Source organism: Pan paniscus, chromosome 3 (genome assembly GCF_029289425.2).
Source record: "Pan paniscus chromosome 3, NHGRI_mPanPan1-v2.0_pri, whole genome shotgun sequence".
Lineage (NCBI taxonomy): Eukaryota > Metazoa > Chordata > Mammalia > Primates > Hominidae > Pan > Pan paniscus.
In genome coordinates, this window is record NC_073252.2 from 156,223,766 (window position 1) to 156,242,677 (window position 18,912).

Sequence of the window (18,912 nt, forward strand, 5' to 3'; positions counted from 1 at the left end):
GTAATCCCAGCACTTTGGGAGGCCGAGGCAGGTTGATCACGAGGTCAGGAGATCGAGACCAACCTGGCTAACACGGTGAAACCCCGTCTCTACTAAAAATACAAAAAATTAGCCGGGCGTGGCGGCAGGCGCCTTTAGTCCCAGCTACTCAGGAGGCTGAGGCAGGAGAATGGCGTGAACCCGGGAGGCGGAGCTTGCAGTGAGCCCAGATGGTGCCACTGCACTCCAGCCTGGGTGAGAGAGCGAGACTCCGTCTCAAAAAAAAAAAAAAAAAAGTCTTCCCAATTTCTTTCCTGAGGTCTTTCAGAGCATCCTAGTGGGAAGTGCCTCTTTCCATTTTACAACAGAGCAGGTCTGACCTGGAGGCCTGAGTATTTTTGTGTAAACTCAACAAAAGCAATGCTCATTCTTGAAAACTTTTTGATCTCACAAAGGAGCTCTGAGGAGAAGGTGGCTTTTTTGCTTGTTTGTTTTTTAACTTTTCTTGCTTTTGCATCTTGAATAATGCATAAACTGAAATACCAAAGAGGAGAAGAGAAATAGCAGAAAAGTCTATTTCTGAATAACGAACCCACTTTTTTCCACAGCCCCATTGCTGAGACTTGTAGACCGGGGAAGATTTCACCTGTGTGATGGAAAATGTAAGTCTGAAAGAAGAGTTCTCTTTCACTCCTGCTCGGTGGGAGGCCCTTCCCGTGGACCCTTCTTCCCTGGCAGAGAGAGGGAGAGCCAGAAACATGGCCTTTTAACTTTGTTATCAGCAGTTGGGAGGCTATGGTGAGTTTTGGTTTGGTTTTCAAATGAGTGATTACCATCTCTCTAGGCAGGTCAGAGAGAAAGCTGCTTGGGAGTAGAGGAGGGACAGATCAGACATGTTGTCACTGCTTCCCAAAGGGCTTGGAAGTCCATCAAAACTATTACATTTTCTTAATTTTCCCATGTTTGGCAAGGGGGAGCTGCTTCATATTGGCTTCTGTTCCTTTTATGACATGACTTTATTAATCTTTGAAAGTCGTCTTGCTTTTTGCCGCAAGATGTCCTAGGGTTATATATTTCTTATCCCTTACTTAGAGTCATTCATTCCTTTAAACTTCAACTTTATTTCATTTAAAATGTTATGTATTGGCAAAAGTTGACAAATGGGTTCTAATTAAACTAAAGAGCTTCTGCACAGCAAAAGAAACTATCATCAGAGTGAACAGACAATCTACACAATGGGAGAAAATTTTTGCAATCCCTCCATCTGACAAAGGTCTAATATCCAGAGTCTACAAGGTACTTAAATTTACAAGAAAAACAAACAAACAACCCCACTAAAAAGTGGGTAAAGGCCATGAACAGACACTTTTCAAAAGAAAACATTCATGTGGCCAACAAACTTATGAAAAAAAGTTCAACATCACTGATCATTAGAGAAATGCAAATCAAAACCACAATGAGATACCATCTCACACCAGAATATCATCAGAATGGCCATTATTAAAAGTCAAGAAACAACAGATACTGGCAAAATTCCAAAGAAAAAGGAACACTTTTACACTGTTGGTGAGAGTGTAAGTTAGTTCAACCATTGTGGAAGACAGTGTGTTAACTCCTCAAAGATCCAGAAGCGGAAATACCATTTGACCCAGCAATCCCATTACTGGGTATATACCCAAAGGAATATAAATCATTCTATTATAGAGATACATGCATGCATATGTTCATTGCATCACCATTCACAATAGCAAAGACATGGAATCAACCTAAATGCCCATCAATGATAGACTGGATAAAGAAAATGTGGTACATATACACTGGGGAATACTATACAGCCACAAAAAAAGAATGAGATCATGTCCTTTGCAGGGACATGGATGCAGATGCAAGCAATTATCCTCAGGAAACTAATGCAGGAACAGAAGACCAAATGCCACATGTTCTCATTTATAGGTGTGAGCTGAACAATGAGAAAACATGGACATTTGGAGAGGCATAACACACACTGGGGCCTATAGGTTGGTTACAGGAGAGCATCAGGAAGAATCGCTAATGCATGCTAGGCTTAATACTTAAGTGATTGAATGACCTGTGCAGCAAACCACTATGGCACATGTTTACCTATGTAACAAACCTGCACATCCTGCACATGTACCCTGGAACTTAAAAAAGTTGAAGAAAAAAATGAAAAAAAGTTATTTATTGACACAATACTATGGAAGCTCATGAATATGAGGCTATCATTACTTCTAGAATTTTTATGTGGTCAGATTGGAAATAAATACTTATGAAGATAAAAATCATATATTCATCTACAATTCAAATTTAACATCTCAAAAATTTTGCTTAGACTGGGTGCAGTGGCTTACGCCTATAATCTCAGCACTTTAAGAGCCTGAGGCAGGAGGATCACTTGAGCTCAGAAGTTCAAGACCAGCTGTGGCAACATAACAAGACTCTTATCTTTAAAAAGAAAGAAACAGAAAAAGAAAAAAAATTGCTTATGTTTTTTGAACTTGTATTTGTTTCTTTTTTTGATTACACCAAATATCTCAGTTCCTAGCAATATTAACAAAAAAAATTTTGTGTTTTATCTCACCAGGTATATATGATTATTTTGAAATAATTTTACCAATATTACTACTAACAGTGAAGTTGAATGAAGTTTTAGAATTCTTTCCACGTCTATGTCTTTTTTTTTATTATTATACTTTAAGTTTTAGGGTACATGTGCACAATGTGCGGGTTAGTTACCTACGTATACATGTGCCATGTTGGTGTGCTGCACCCATTAACTCGTCATTTAGCATTAGGTATATCTCCCAAAGCTATCCCTCCCCCCTCCCCCCACCCCACAACAGTCCCCAGAGTGTGATGTTCCCCTTCCTGTGTCCATGTGATCTCACTGTTCAATTCCTACCTATAAGTGAGAATATGCGGTGTTTGGTTTTTTGTTCTTGCGATAGTTTATGGAGAATGATGATTTCCAATTTCATCCACGTCCCTACAAAGGACATGAACTCATCATTTTTTATGGCTGCATAGTATTCCATGGTGTATATGTGCCACATTTTCTTAATCCAGTCTATGATTGTTGGACATTTGGGTTGGTTCCAAGTCCTTGCTATTGTGAATAGTGCCACAATAAACATAACATGTGCATGTGTCTTTATAGCAGCATCATTTATAGTCCTATGGGTATATACCCAGTAACGGGATGGCTGGGTCAAATGGTATTTCTAGTTCTAGATCCCTGAGGAATCGCCACACTGACTTCCACAATGGTTGAACTAGTTTACAGTCCCACCAACAGTGTAAAAGTGTTCCTATTTCTCCACATCCTCTCCAGCACCTGTTGTTTCCTGACTTTTTAATGATTGCCATTCTAACTGGTGTGAGATGGTATCTCATTGTGGTTTTGATTTGCATTTCTCTGATGGCCAGTGATGGTGAGCATTTTTTCATGTGTTTTTTGGCTGCATAAATGTCTTCTTTTGAGAAGTGTCTGTTCATGTCCTTCGCCCACTTTTTGATGGGGTTGTTTGTTTTTTTCTTGTAAATTTGTTTGAGTTCATTGTAGATTCTGGATATTAGCCCTTTGTCAGATGAGTAGGTTGCGAAAATTTTCTCCCATTTTGTAGGTTGCCTGTTCACTCTGATGGTAGTTTCTTTTGCTGTGCAGAAGCTCTTTAGTTTAATTAGATCCCATTTGTCAATTTTGGCTTTTGTTGCCATTGCTTTTGGTGTTTTAGACATGAAGTCCTTGCCCATGCCTATGTCCTGAATGGTATTGCCTAGGTTTTCTTCTAGGGTTTTTACAGTTTTAGGTCTAACATTTAAGTCTTTAATCCATCTTGAATTAATTTTGGTATAAGGTGTAAGGAAGGGATCCAGTTTCAGCTTTCTACATATGGCTAGCCAGTTTTGCCAGCACCATTTATTAAATAGGGAATCCTTTCCCCATTGCCTGTTTTTCTCAGGTTTATCAAAGATCAGATAGTTTTAGATATGTGGCATTATTTCTGAGGGCTCTGTTCTGTTCCATTGATCTATATCTCTGTTTTGGTATCAGTACCATGCTGTTCTGGTTACTGTAGCCTTGTAGTATAGTTTGAAGTCAGGTAGCATGATGCCTCCAGCTTTGTTCTTTTGGCTTAGGATTGACTTCGCGATGTGGGCTCTTTTTTGGTTCCATATGAACTTTAAAGCAGTTTTTCCCAATTCTGTGAAGAAAGTCATTGGTAGCTTGATGGGGATGGCATTGAATCTATAAATTACCTTGGGCAGTATGGCCATTTTCATGATATTGATTCTTCCTACCCATGAGCATGGAATGTTCTTCCATTTGATTGTATCCTCTTTTATTTCATTGAGCAGTGGTTTGTAGTTCTCCTTGAAAAGGTCCTTCACGTCCCTTGTAAGTTGGATTCCTAGGTATTTTATTCTGTCTGAAGCAATTGTGAATGGGAGTTCACTCATGATTTGGCTCTCTGTTTGTCTGTTTTTGGTGTATAAGAATGCTTGGGATTTTTGTACATTGATTTTTTATCCTGAGACTTCGCTGAAGTTGCTTATCAGCTTAAGGAGATTTTGGGCTGAGACAATGGGGTTTTCTAGATATACAATCATGTCATCTGCAAACAGGGACAATTTGACTTCCTCTTTTCCTAATTGAATACCCTTTATTTCCTTCTCCTGCCTAATTGCCCTGGCCAGAACTTCCAACACTATGTTGAATAGGAGTGGTGAGAGAGGGCATCCCTGTCTTGTACCAGTTTTCAAAGGGAATGCTTCCAGTTTTTGCCCATTCAGTATGATATTGGCTGTGGGTTTGTCATAGATAGCTCTTATTATTTTGAGATACATCCCATCAATACCTAATTTATTGAGAGTTTTTAGCATGAAGGGTTGTTGAATTTTGTCAAAGGCCTTTTCTGCATCTATTGAGATAATCATGTGGTTTTTGTCTTTGGTTCTGTTTATATGCTGGATTACATTTATTGATTTGCGTATATTGAACCAGCCTTGCATTCCAGGGATGAAGCCAACTTGATCATGGTGGATAAGCTTTTTGATGTGCTGCTGGATTCAGTTTGCCAGTATTTTATTGAGGATTTTCGCATCTATGTTCATCAAGGATATTGGTCTAAAATTCTCTTTTTTGGTTGTGTCTCTGCCAGGCTTTGGTATCAGGATGATGCTGGCCTCATAAAATGAGTTAGGGAGGATTCCCTCTTTTTCTATTGATTGGAATAGTTTCAGAAGGAATGGTAACAGTTCCTCCTTGTACCTCTGGTAGAATTTGGCTGTGAATCCATCTGGTCCTGGACTCTTTTTGGTTGGTAAGCTATTGATTATTGCCACAATTTCAGAGTCTGTTATTGGTCTATTCAGAGATTCAACTTCTTCCTGGTTTAGTCTTGGGGGGGTGTATGTGTCGAGGAATTTATCCATTTCTTCTAGATTTTCTAGTTTATTTGCATAGAGGTGTTTGTAGTATTCTCTGATGGTAGTTTGTATTTCTGTGGGATCGGTGGTGATATCCCCTTTATCATTTTTTATTGCATCTATTTGATGCTTCTGTCTTTTCTTCTTTATTAGTCTTGCTAGCGCTGTATCAGTTTTTTTTGACCCTTTCAAAAAACCAGCTCCTGGATTCATTAATTTTTTGAAAGGTTTCTTGTGTCTCTATTTCCTTCAGTTCTGCTCTGATTTTAGTTATTTCTTGCCTTCTGCTAGCTTTTGAATGTGTTTGCTCTTGCTTTTCTAGTTCTTTTAATTGTGATGTTAGGGTGTCAATTTTGGATCTTTCCTGCTTTCTCTGGTGGGCATTTAGTGCTATAAATTTCCCTCTACACACTGCTTTGAATGTGTCCCAGAGATTCTGGTATGTTGTGTCTTTGTTCTCGTTGGTTTCAAAGAACATCTTTATTTCCACCTTCATTTCATTATGTACCCAGTAGTCATTCAGGAGCAGGTTATTCAGTTTCCATGTAGTTGAGTGGTTTTCAGTGAGTTTCTTAATCCTGAATTCTAGTTTGATTGCACTGTGGTCTGAGAGACAGTTTGTTATAATTTCTGATCTTTTACCTTTGCTGAGGAGAGCTTTACTTCCAACTATGAGGTCAATTTTGGAATAGGTGTGGTGTGGTGTGGTGCTGAAAAAATGTATATTCTGTTGATTTGGGGTGGAGAGTTCTATAGATGTCTATTAGGTCTGCTTGGTGCAGAGCTGAGTTCAATTCTTCGGTATCCTTGTTAACTTCCTGTCTCGTTGATCTGTCTAATGTTGACAGTGGGGTGTTAAAGTCTCCCATTATTATTGTGTGGGAGTCTAAGTCTCTTTGTAGGTCACTCAGGACTTGCTTTATGAATGTGGGTGCTCCTGTATTGGGTGCATATATATTTAGGATAGTTAGCTCTTCTTGTTGAATTGATCCCTTTACCATTATGTAATGGCCTTCTTTTTCTCTTTTGATATTTGTTGGTTTAAAGTCTGTTTTATCAGAGACTAGGATTGCAACCCCTGCCTTTTTTTGGTTTCCATTTGCTTGGTAGATCTTCCTCCATCCTTTTATTTTGAGCCTATGTGTGTCTCTGCACGTGAGATGGGTTTCCTGAATACAGCACACTGATGGGTCTTGACTCTTTATCCAATTTGCCAGTCTGTGTCTTTTAATTGGAGCATTTAGTCCATTTACATTTAAAGTTAATATTGTTATGTGTGAATTTGATCCTGTCATTATGATGTTAGCTGGTTATTTGGCTCATTAGTTGATGCAGTTTCTTCCTAGCCTCAATGGTCTTTACAATTTGGCATCATTTTGCAGTGGCTGGTACCGGTTGTTCCTTTCCATGTTTAGTGCTTCCTTCAGGAGCTCTTTTAGGGGAGGCCTGGTGGTGACAAAATCTCTCAGCATTTGCTTGTCTGTAAAGTATTTTATTTCTCCTTCACTTATGAAGCTTAGTTTGGCTGGATATGAAATTCTGGGTTGAAAATTCTTTTCTTTAAGAATGTTGAATATGGGCCCCCACTCTCTCCTGGCTTGTAGAGTTTCTGCTGAGAGATCTGCTGTTAGTCTGATGGTCTTCCCTTTGTGGGTAGACCCTTTCTCTCTGGCTGCCCTTAACATTTTTTCCTTCATTTCAACTTTGGTGAATCTGACAATTATGTGTCTTGGAGTTGCTCTTCTCGAGGAGTATCTTTGTGGCATTCTCTGTATTTCCTGAATCTGAATGTTGGCCTGCCTTGCTAGATTGGGGAAGTTCTCCTGGATAATATCCTGCAGAGTGTTTTCCAACTTGGTTCCATTCTCCCCGTCACTTTCAGGTACACCAATCAGACGTAGATTTGGTCTTTTCATATAGTCCCATATTTCTTGGAGGCTTTGTTTGTTTCTTTTTATTCTTTTTTCTCTAAACTTCCCTTCTCACTTCATTTCATTCATTTCATCTTCCATCACTGATACCCTTTCTTCCAGTTGATCGCATCAGCTCCTGAGGCTTCTGCATTCTTCACGTAGTTCTCGAACCTTCGCTTTCAGCTCCATCAGCTCCTTTAAGCACTTCTCTGTATTGGTTATTCTAGTTATACATTCTTCTAAATTTTTTTCAAAGTTTACAACTTCTTTGCCTTTGGTTTGAATTTCCTCCTGTAGCTCAGAGTAGTTTGATTGTCTGAAGCCTTCTTCTCTCAACTCGTCAAAGTCATTCTCCATCCAGCTTTGTTCCGTTGCTGGTGAGGAGCTGCGTTCCTTTGGAGGAGGAGAGGTGCTCTGCTTTTTAGAGTTTCCAGTTGTTCTGCTCTGTTTTTTCCCCATCTTTGTGGTTTTATCTACTTTTGGTCTTTGATGATGGTGATGTGCAGATGGATTTTTGGTGTGGATGTGCTTTCTGTTTGTTAGTTTTCCTTCTAACAGACAGGACCCTCAGCTGCAGGTCTGTTGGGGTTTGCTAGAGGTCCACTCCAGACCCTGTTTGCCTGGGTACCAGCAGCGGTGGCTGCAGAACAGCGGATTTTTGTGAACCGCGAATGCTGCTGTCTGATCGTTCCTCTGGAAGTTTAGTCTCAGTGGAGTACCCGGCCATGTGAGGTGTCAGTCTGCCCCTACTTGGGGGGTGCCTCCCAGTTAGGCTGCTCGGGGGTCGGGGGTCAGGGCTCAGGGACCCACTTGAGGAGGCAGTCTGTCTGTTCTCAGATCTCCAGCTGCGTGCTGGGAGAACCATTGCTCTCTTCAAAGCTTTCAGATAGGGACATTTAAGCCTGCAGAAGTTACTGCTGTCTTTTTGTTTGTCTGTGCCCTGCCCCCAGAGGTGGAGCCTACAGAGGCAGGCAGGCCTCCTTGAGCTGTGATGGGCTCCACCCAGTTCGAGCTTCCTGGCTGCTTTGTTTACCTAAGCAAGCCTGGGCAATGGCAGGTGCCCCTCCCCCAGCCTTGCTGCCACCTTGCAGTTTGACCTCAGACTGCTGTGCTAGTAATCAGCGAGACTCCATGGGTATAGGACCCTCTGAGCCATGTGTGGGATATAATCTCCTGGTGCGCCTTTTTTTAAGCCCATCAGAAAAACGCAGTATTTGGGTGGGAGTGACCCGATTTTCCAGGTGCTGTCTGTCACCCCTTTCTTTGACTAGGAAAGGGAACTCCCTGAGTGCTTGTGCTTCCCAAGTGAGGCAATGCCTCACCCTGCTTCCGCTCGCGCACGGTGTGCTGCACCCACTGTCCTGTGCCCACTGTCTGGCACTCCCTAGTGAGATGAACCCAGTACCTCAGATGGAAATTCAGAAATCACCCGTCTTCTGCATCGCTCACGCTGGGAGCTGTAGACCGGAGCAGTTCCTTTTTGGCCATCTTGACTTCCCCCCTCACGTCTATGTCTTTAAAATATGTGAGTGTAGAACATATATGTCTGTAGAATACACTTTGGATCTATAATCAAAATAAGTTCTGAAGTCACTTGAAATAATCCTTTGCTTTGAGTGATTTTTCTCCAACTTAAAATGCATTTAAACATTCATTTTTAGCATGTTTCCATTTTTAAGTGTTGCTTTTAAAAATTTTTATCTTGTGAGTGTGTACCTCATTTACAGAATCCTGAAGTTGAAGCTGTATTACAAAATATGTTCAGGTAAGTCTTACTTCCATCCCTGTCTTATCTACCTTGTTCCCTCCCTCCCTTATATGCCATTTATGTCCGTTTTTCATTTACCCTTTCAGAATTTCCCTCTGCAAATATATACATATATTTGTATTTCTCCCCCTTTCCTGTACAAAAGTCTGCATATCATATATATACTATTCATTTTTACCTTACTTTATTCATTTAATGTATCTTGGACATCACACCACTTTAGGATATGGAAAATTTTCCTCATTTCTTTTTATGTCTACAGAGTATTCCACTGTGAGATGTATCATATCATTTGGATTGTAGGGTTTTTTCTTTGCTGTCATTACACATATAAGTAATTGTATTTATGTTTATATCTGTAATTGTATGTATATAAAATTATTTACTGTATCACACAAATAAAACAATGAGTAACCTTTTGCTAATGTTGTTTTTACTTGTACTAGTATATTCATGAATTATAGTCCTAGAAGTGGGAATGCTGACTCAAAGAGCAAATGAATATTGCAATTGAAAGAATATTGCCAAGCTTCTTTTCATATGGGGATATAACAATTTTTCATTTCTACCAGTGCCATTTGAGTTTGTCTATTTCATAACAGCCTTGAGAACAGAATATTCTACCAAACATTTAGATTGCTGCCAAGATTATAGGTGAGAAATAGTATCTCAATATAGTTAGTTTTAATTTACATTTCTTCTATTAAAGTAAGTTTGAGCTTCTTTAAATAACTTTAAACATCATTAAACTCAATTTTTGCTTCTTCTAGTGAACTGCCTAGCATATCTTTTGCTCATTTTTCTATCACTGTTGGTCTCTCTCTTTCCTGTTTTTAGTAACTTTTTTATATATTAGAAACAATAGCCCTTTGTCTTTAACATAAGCCATAAGGCACAAACATTTTCTTTACAATGTGTGATTTTTCTTTTACTTCATTTACGGCAATTTTCCATGCACTCTTATTAAGTAGTCAAACATGTTGACCATTTCTTAAATGAGAGAGCCATGAAATTTTAGCAGTTTTCCTGATAATGATGATGAATTTTGAATAACTCGTCCTATCTTACATAGGCACTATTATAAACAATAAATGATATCTGCAAAAAGGTGAACAACTTTAAAAGTGAGTGACTGTAATGGGATCGTCATCCTAACTAAATATCAATTCAACTCCACAGCTTTGACTTGATTCGTGTTTTTATTCAACCACACACCGTAAGAGTCATCAGTACCATTACCCTAATTTTACCAGGGTGTAACAGAGGCTCAGAAAAGTGTGGTGGTGTACAGCATTCACCCACTGAGTCAGTAGACATGGTTCTAGGGCTGGAGCACAAGCCCTGAATTCTTTCTACTTTCACCCCTGGCCTAAGTTAGGGCTCACTGATTTCTGTTTTCACAAATCACCATGGTAATGATAAAGAATTATGTTCTCTTTCTTCTACTTCTTAATGAGCAAACCGTTTTTGTTGTTGTTGTTTTAATATTGTATCTCTTCTTTGGAAGCCTAGTAAGTATTTGGACTTTTTTTGTTTAAGGGAGAAAAAGCACAGTTGGGAATCCAAAGACAGCTTTTGCATCCCCTTACTGCACATCTCTCTCCCCACCTGCAGAGAATTGCCACTTAGATACCATCTTCCTCACCTCAACCTCTTGTAATGTTCCTCACTACCATGTTCCTTCCTCCAGCCTCTCACAGTGTGGTTGACTGTTTCCTCACAATCTCTTCATCTCTAAACTAGACATTTAAATGTAAGGAGTTTTCATCCTTTCTGCTAAAATTGAATCTTACCATATTGTTTATCTATATTATCATAACTTTTCATTCAGCCACATAAATCTTGCTCTCAATATTAATTCAATCATATATAAATATTGCTTTCAATAATTAATATGAACACTTTTTAGAACATGTTAAAAGCTGGAGAAGAAAAAGAAAGAAAGCAGTAAGACGATAGGGTATTTATACTTTTATCTCTTCTAACCAACGATCAGTCAATTCAATGATCCATGCTAGACACACACGCAGCTTCATCTTTCTGATGACTTGTTACACCCATCCCAATGATCCCACTTTCTTTCTCAACAACATTTGTTTTAACTCCACTTTATCCAATTTTACTTTTTCTCATATTTTCTGATCCAGAATTGGCCAAATGAGTTAAAAAACCTAATATCAAATGCATCGATGATTTCTTTACAATGCAGTAAATATTACATGTTTTTAGTTAATAAAAAGGGCCAAAACTGCTTCACATGATCTCTTTACTACATTCATCTTTAATATTTCATAAGCTTGCTTATTCACCACTTTCATAAATAACAAATCTATTCAAACAATGACTCATTATTATACAATTTCCTTAAGAAACATACTTTAATCTTAAGAAATCAACTATGTGTTTTGTTAAACATATTTGTGGTATTTATTTCATAATGTAGGAAAGTGTATTTTAGACAAATTCACCAAATCATTCATTGTATGAAAAAAGTGTCATAAAGTGCTACATTTAAGAAAATATACATTGCAAAACCCCGTCTCTACTAAAAATACAAAAGTTAGCTGGCCTGGACAACAAAGTGAGACTGTCTAAAAAAAAGAAAATTTACATCAGATTTTTTATTGCTATTGAAAATTCACTATACTGATCCTTCATAGGCTAAATTGTTAAAAGAAGCCAAGACTAAAGCAATGAAAACCTTATTCCACCTGGAAATATCACTGACCAAAGGAGGTTAGTAAAGAAGATCAAATTACGTCTACTGAGTCTTTCATAATTGAACATCTAAGTATTCAATAAATATTAACTAGCTAGCTCCAATTAATATCTTAAATTGTAGAATTACAAATCAAAGCACAAATTCTAGACAGTAAGAAACTGTAAAAAGACATTCATGGCAATTTTGCAGTATTGAGACATTTTCACAAGTCATTGAACCTTCGGAATATTTTTGAACCTGTAATGTCTTGCCTCTCTCTATGTTGTCAGATGATAAGTTTCTTCTCTTCCTAGCTATTACTTTTTCTCAACTTAGTATCTCTTAAGGCTAAAAAAACTATTCAGAGCATCATAGAAAGTTTCAAAATAAAATATGTTTTACCTAAAATATTCAGCCCCTTGAATCAAGATTGGCTATTTCCTGGAATTTTCCTATTACCTCCACTTTTCACTCTATTTTGCTTCTGTAATCATATCTTTAATACATACAAAATCTAACATGTCTTGCAACTAATGCAGAAGTTTTATAAATCCATGGGTGGTATGGGGGATTGAATTGTATTCCTCAAAAAGATATGCCCAAATCCTAATCTTGGTACCTGTGAATGTAACCTTATTTGAGCATAGGGTCTTTGCATAGGTAATGAAAAGGATCTTCAGATGGGATCATCCTGGATTTAAAGAGGGTCCTACATTCAATAGCTAGTGTTCATATAAGAAAAGAAGAGATTTGAGACATGCACCCAGAGAAGAAGGTGGTGTGAAGGTAGAGCAGAGGTCAGAATGGTGAGTCTACAAGCCAAGAAACCAAGACTGCCAGCAGCCGCCAGAAGCTAGGAGAGAGGCAGGGAAACAGATGCTCCTTCTGGGCTTCTAGAAGGAAGCAACCCTACCAAACACCTTAATTTTCAGCTTCTAATCTCCAGAACTATCAGAGAATAAGTTCCTGTTATTTTTTTTCTTTTCTTTTCTTTTTTTTTTTTTTGAGACAAGAGTCTCACTCTGTCGCCCAGGCTAGAGTGCGGTGGCGCGATGTCTACTCACTGCAAGCTCTGCCTCCCGGGTTCACACCATTCTCCTGCCTCAGCCTCCCGAGTAGCTGGGACTACAGGCACCCGCCACCACGCCCAGCTAATTTTTTTGTATTTTTAGTAGAGTCGGGGTTTCACCATGTTAGCCAGGATGGTCTCGATCTCCTGACCTCGTGATCCGCCCACCTTGGCCTCCCAAAGTGCTGGGATTACAGGCGTGAGCCACCCTGCCCGGCCAAGTTCCTGTTATTTTAAGCCACCAAGTTTGTAGTAACTTGCTACAGCAACCCTAAGAAACTAACATAAATAAATAATAAAACAAACATTAGTTGCCAAGAATCTAAAATCTAGTAATTCATATATACAGTGTGTCAGCTGCCTCGGTCTCCAGTTTCCACCAGCAGTTTTACTTACACAAATTTACTTTTCGATACTATTTAGTTTTCAAGCTGGATGGCTAATGTAATCCTTCTAATTTTAGAGGCTATTTGGAAAATCTTCTCTTATTATCTATAACATGCCTTATCTGTCAGATTGTTTCATTTTGCTTTGTCTGCAAAGAAAAGCTAGACTCAGTTGCCAAGGGCAAATTTGGAAAAAGATATGTCACCTTGGTCTTTGATGAATATCATTGGCAATACAAAGAAAAGCAAGTTTCTTACATTGCCTGGTGGGAAAGGAAAAGACGCTCAGACAATTACTCTGTTCTCCCAATTTCTGAAACGCTGAAAAAAGACCTTGGTCCATAGAAGAACAATATTCCTCAAGAACAAACCTGAACACTTTGGTTGAATTCTTTGGTAGTCTATATTTTTAGTCACAGATAGTTACTCTCCTGAAGTACAATATATTGCTGAGCCCCAGGAAAAAAAATAAATCACAGAATGTTCCCAATGCCTGCATCTTAGAATTGCTTCATTTATTTGTTCAACAAATGCTTATTGAGCCTTTTTTTTTTTTTTGACTCAGTCACTGAGTTAGGTACAGTGAACACATAATCATTTAAGCCCTTTCCTGCTAGTGGATAGAGAAGTCAGAGAAAAATAAGTTACAGTGTGGTATTAAAAAGACCCATTACAGAGATATGGACAAAATGTTAAGAAAACAAAAAGAATGGACCTAACTCTGCCTGAAAGGACTTAGAAAGACATCACCATATCGGGCTTCCAGGAGGGGGCCACTGAGAGGCTCTTGCAGTGTGAAAGATGAAGGCTGTAGAGGGGAAATAAGAAAAAGGGGGAAGGGGGTGAGGTTTTGCAGTATGCTCTCACCTGCCACATCTTGCAAACTAGAAATACATGTTCTCTGCCATAAAAGGGAGAATTCGCCTCATTCAGATTAATTCCAACATTCATACCTCTAATAGGGAGGATTAAGCTATTGAGATCTGAATTAACAATGCCATGAGAGAGTAGGACCAGCCAGGAATCACTAAGTCAGAAGCCACTGTTCTCACTCCTGCTCTGGGTATCCTAGAGCTATTAGCCATAGTCATAAGGAAAGCCAGGGCTGTGTAATCAGAATATGACATGTAGCTTTATATTGTTAAGCAGAAAATGTTCTGGAAGAGAAGAGGAGGCAAAGCTCTGGTCCAATAAAAAAAATTCAAGCTTACCACTGAAGAGAGATATATTCTAAGTCAAACACATATACGTTTCTTAATTCTGAACATGCTGCATTTTTTACTTTATCACCTTAATTGTTGGTTGCCCAGCTCTGCACTTGTATATGCCTGTGTGGAAAAGTAGAGGCATTTCTATAAGGCAGTGAAACTAGTTTCTAAACAAACCTGTCTGAACCTGCAGCTCTGCAGCTTTAAATGAGGAGTTCCCTTTTAATAGTCACCCAGGAAAGTCATATGCCATTGTGGTGAGAGGCCTAGCTACTTGTGGGCCGGGCACGGTGGCTCACACCTGTAATCTCAGCACTTTGGGAAGCCAAGGAGAGTGGATCACAAGGTCAAGAGATCGAGACCAGCCTGCCCAACATGGTGAAACCCCGTCTCTACTAAAAATACAAAAATTAGCTGGGTGTGGTGGCACACCTGTAGTCCCAGCTACTCTGGAGGCTGAGGCAGGAGAATCGCTTGAACCCAGGAGGCGGAGGTTGCAGTGAGCCGAGATCGCACCACTGCACTGCAGCCTGGCAACAGAGCAAGACTCCATCTAAAAAAAAAAAGACATTTGTGAACTTTTGTGTTTTAATTTTTGTTGTTTCTTCTCTAGCCACCAGTGTGCCAACTCTTCTCCTGGGAATCACTGGAAGTGACCCCAACCCAAAGGGTAATGATCGTTGCAGAATAATTGGAGGCTGATACCAAGAAAAGTAATCACTTTTGGGTCAGGAAATGTAGTTCCCTTCAGAATGGTTGTGTGCATCCAAAAATAAAAGCTTGAAGAAAGTATCTTTTTAAAAGGTATTTAATAGTTCCATTGTGCAGTAAAGGAAGGTGTATTCAAACTTTTGACATCAAATGTTTGAAAGAAAGCTGTTTGTCGCCTAATGATCACTGTAGGCATGAAAAAGAAGGCTTGTTACTAGATTCCTGAGAGTCAGATGCTTAAATCAACCCTGACTAGCGTCCCTGAGCAGTCGGAACTCTGAGGGTTCTGTAGTTAAAGAATTAAGCACCAAGGTCTAGAACCAAAGACACGATGATATGACTACCTTGGGAGAAAAAGCGAGGAGCACTCACAGCTGAATCCTCATCTACCGTAAGAGGAAGTCAAAGAGGAGGTCTAAAATGGAGCAATAAAAATAACTGTAGGCAGTATCATTGAAATTTTAAAGTAAACACCAGAAGAAACAGCCAAAGGATCTGAAAATGATTGTCTTTGAATGCCTGAACTGAAGGCTAGGGAAGATAGCCCAACAGCCATCCATTTTTTAAAGATAAACCTTTATTGTAAAAATGAACACGCATTCCTTTGAAAAAATGTTCAAAGAACTATAATAAAAGGAAAAACACTGTATTATCTTTAAAAGTCCAGAACTGATGTCTTATTTTAAATAATGTGCTTTTATTCCTTTTGTAAAAATCTAGTAATTTTAAAAATATAGCTTCTTGTTAACTGGCAAGAAATCCACAGACCTTCATTACTCAAATTCATAACCAACCATAGGGGGCTAGGCGTAAGAAAAGGTGGTACAATACTTTTTGTTATTTGGAGGCTGTAGGTAATATGGCAAAAAGAAAAAAGCCAGGGGACTCTTTCCCTCAAAGCACATAAAGATTAGAGAAAGCCCTAGATTTCACATTTTAAAGTGGAAAACAAATAGCATAGATATAGAGATTGAATTATTTGTGTTAAGAAGACTTACAAATATGGTTGCAACCATTGTTCCAGTCTCCATTTCTGTGTGTCTGTGCATGCTGGGGATGAGGAAGAGAAAACTGAGAGAAAAGGCATTCCATGTGGATGGCAGAGTGGGAATAGGAGAGAGTATGAAAAAAGGAATGAAGCCAGAAATGGTAACTTCCAGGGAGGTAGAGCTGTGAAAGGGGAATCTTTATAGAAAATCCAAAAATTATGCAAAAACAAAAATTGGACAGAGGATCCTTCCTTAAGTATTTGTCCTAGGATATATGCCAGGAAAAAAGCACATTAACTCCAAGGAAATCTCATTAAAAAAATTCTAGGTCAAATAAGTTTCAGCTGACTCTTCAGAGACCTTAAGAAGGGACTAAGGCTTAGAATAACCTTTCCTAAACATCCAGAGGCTCCAGTTTGAACCAGAAATAAAAATCTAAAGTCACATTAGAATTTTAATTGGAATAACAACACATGTGAAATGATTGTGAAATGAAATGAAAGTGGTATAACTTGCAATCACTCTAGTTGGGTGTTGTCTTAGTCTATTTTGTAATGCTATAACAATACTACAGACTGGGTAATTTATAAACAATAGAAGTGAATTTGGCTCACAGTTCTGGAGGTTGGGAAGTCTAAGACCAAGGAGCCGCATCTGGTGAGGGCCTTCTTGCTGCATCGTCACATGGAGGAAGGCATCGCATGGTGGGAAAGCATGCATGGTAGGGAGGGGGCCAAACTAATCCTTTTTATTTGGAACCCATTCCTTAGATAACCAACTCATGATAACAGGCAAAGCCCTCAAGACCTAATTACCTCTTAACTTCCCATCTCTCAACATTGTTGCACTGGGGATTAACTTTTCAACACATGAAATTTGGGGGACATGTTCAAACCATAGCAGGTATATTTAAGCTTCTTGCCTCTATGCATAAATTATGGCTGTTACTCTTGGCATCTATGCTTAGAATTGGCTAAATGATTGCCTGGTTTGGAAGAGTCCTTTCTATTTAGAGTCCTATTGACAATGACAGCATCTCTGCAGAACCCCCTAATGACCAAGGCAAGTGTTTACACAGTTGCCATTTTGTGAATAATTCCAGAGTTTTGTTGTTTTATTTCTTGTTCTTTATTGCTTTATTAATATCTGCCTGTTTTTTTTTTTAATCCCTGTTTTCTCTCATTGTCTGGGCCTATGCAATTGTCATTCCTTACTTGACCTCCATCTCATTCTCTCTACTAGCCATAGACCAACGGGTCTCTACTGAACTATGACTGAATATTAGATCACTCAGGAGGCTTTAAAAAAATGCTGATGCCCAAACCTCACCCCAGATAAATTGAGCTCATCTAACTGGGCCTAGCGCCTAGGAATTGGTACTTTTTAAAGCTTCCCTGATTATTCTAGTTGCTAATCACTGTTGTAAATATTTGTTTCTGCTGTGACTCTGTTGCCTGGCGTGGAGTTGGGTGATTATGTCATGACACAAAGGCAGAGAACCGTGAAGAATATTTTCATCCCTGTCTGATCCTTCCACATACCAGGATAATAGAATTTATCTTTATGTCTCTTTTATTACAAAGCCTTTTGTTTCTTTTTTGTGTGTGTGTGCTTTTGTTTTGTTTCATTATATTCAATGTTTGGCTGAACCCAGTGAAACAATTAGAATGTAATGAAGCATCTAGATAACCGAGAATGTTAATAAGGTACACCTGATACATCCAGATAATAGAAACATCTATGCCTTCATTGAAACTTGTGGAAAGTGTCTCAGTTCTTTAATGTACATTGATAGCAGAGGAAGCGACCTGACCTTTATGCCATGAGCTATGGTTTCATTTAGCTGGTGTCCAGGAAGCTATGTGATTTTTTAATAAGTTCCCTTGACTTTTGTCTTCTTAGAAGCAGGAATTCTTGTTGTGACAAAAGAAAAATGATTTTGGTTTATTTAGGAATTTTTCCACTTACAGTAAAATTTTATTGTATTTTAAGAAAAACCACAATTCATAACACTTGGTTTCCTAAAAACCAAATTTTGTGTATATGTATGTATGTATATGTGTGTGTATATATGTGTATATGTATATGTGTGTATATACATATAACATGCCTCCCAACTGTTTAAGAGCTACTTTTAAAGATACTTATTTTTTTTTTTTTTGAGACAGAGTTTTGCTCTTTTTGCCCAGGCTGGAGTGCTATGGTGCAACCTCGGCTCACTGCAATCTCCACCTCCCAGGTTCAAGCAATTCTCCTGCCTCAGCCTTCCAAGTAGCTGGATTACAGGTGCCCATCACCATGCCTGGCTAAGTTTTTTAAAACTCTGTCTCTTCTAAAAATACTTCAAGTAATCCGCCGCCTCAGCTTCCCAAAGTGCTGGGTTTATAGGTGTGAGCCACCACGCCCAGCCAAGATCCTCTTTTTTCTGAAATGACTTGACTACTTTCACAAAAACAAAATTTAAGGTAGATGTTTACATTTCACCTTTCTTATAAATTTTTCAGATAATTATAGTGATCATAACCATAGATGTACAGTTATTTAATTATGGAAGTTCAATGTCTAATTTTCAAATTCAAAAACTCATATTTTGTTGCAATGAAAAAATAAGACCTAATGTAAAATAAATTCCAAAACTTTTTTCACAAATAATTTATCTTCAGAAAAAATATGATTTGACAGAGCTGCAAGGAAGAGACAAAATGGATTCATTTTAATTTCACCCATTGACTTTCTTATG

At 38.6% G+C, this 18,912-nt stretch overlaps 1 long non-coding RNA gene across 1 annotated transcript in view; it reads right to left on the reverse strand.

The window, feature by feature from the left end:
* Positions 1-16,364, reverse strand: part of LOC134730298 (uncharacterized) — a 76,637-nt gene extending 60,273 nt beyond the window's left edge. Inside the window, exon 1 of the long non-coding RNA XR_010112054.1 lies at positions 16,182-16,364. This is a non-coding gene — a long non-coding RNA (uncharacterized LOC134730298). The remainder of the gene's footprint in view (positions 1-16,181) is intronic.
* Between the last annotated feature and the right edge of the window lie 2,548 nt (positions 16,365-18,912).